The sequence below is a fragment of the Echinops telfairi genome, unplaced genomic scaffold (assembly GCF_000313985.2).
Source record: "Echinops telfairi isolate 266 unplaced genomic scaffold, ASM31398v2 ScPeMD7_2291;HRSCAF=2852, whole genome shotgun sequence".
Classification (NCBI taxonomy): domain Eukaryota; kingdom Metazoa; phylum Chordata; class Mammalia; order Afrosoricida; family Tenrecidae; genus Echinops; species Echinops telfairi.
Genome location: NW_022106189.1, coordinates 5,370,596 through 5,371,065, shown reverse-complemented (window position 1 = coordinate 5,371,065; position 470 = coordinate 5,370,596).

Here is a 470-nt window from a genome sequence, read left to right as displayed (position 1 = left end):
GCCATCTAGCAGGGAAGAAACAAATCCCACATGGAAGAAGCACGCCAACCCGTGTGATCACAAGGTGTCCATGGGATCAAGTATCAGGCATCAGAAGACCCAAAGCAAACAACCATTTTGATATGAACGAGGGAGGTTGAAATGGAGACCCAAGCCGATCTGTAGACAATTGAACATCCTCTCACAGAAGGGTTCACATGGAAGGACCAGCCAGCCAGGGTGGAGTATAGAAGAGATGAAACACACAACATTCCTCTAGTCCTTTAATGCTTCCTCCCCACCACTATCATGACCCCCGCTCTATCTTACAAATCTGGCTAGACCAGAGCATGTACACTGGTACAGATAGAGCTCTCGACACACAGAATCCAGGACAGATGAACCCTCAGGACCAATAATGAGAGTAGCGATGTGATGAGGGTGGGAGGAAAGTGGGGTGAGAAGGGGGAGAAAGAGGGAACCTACCACAA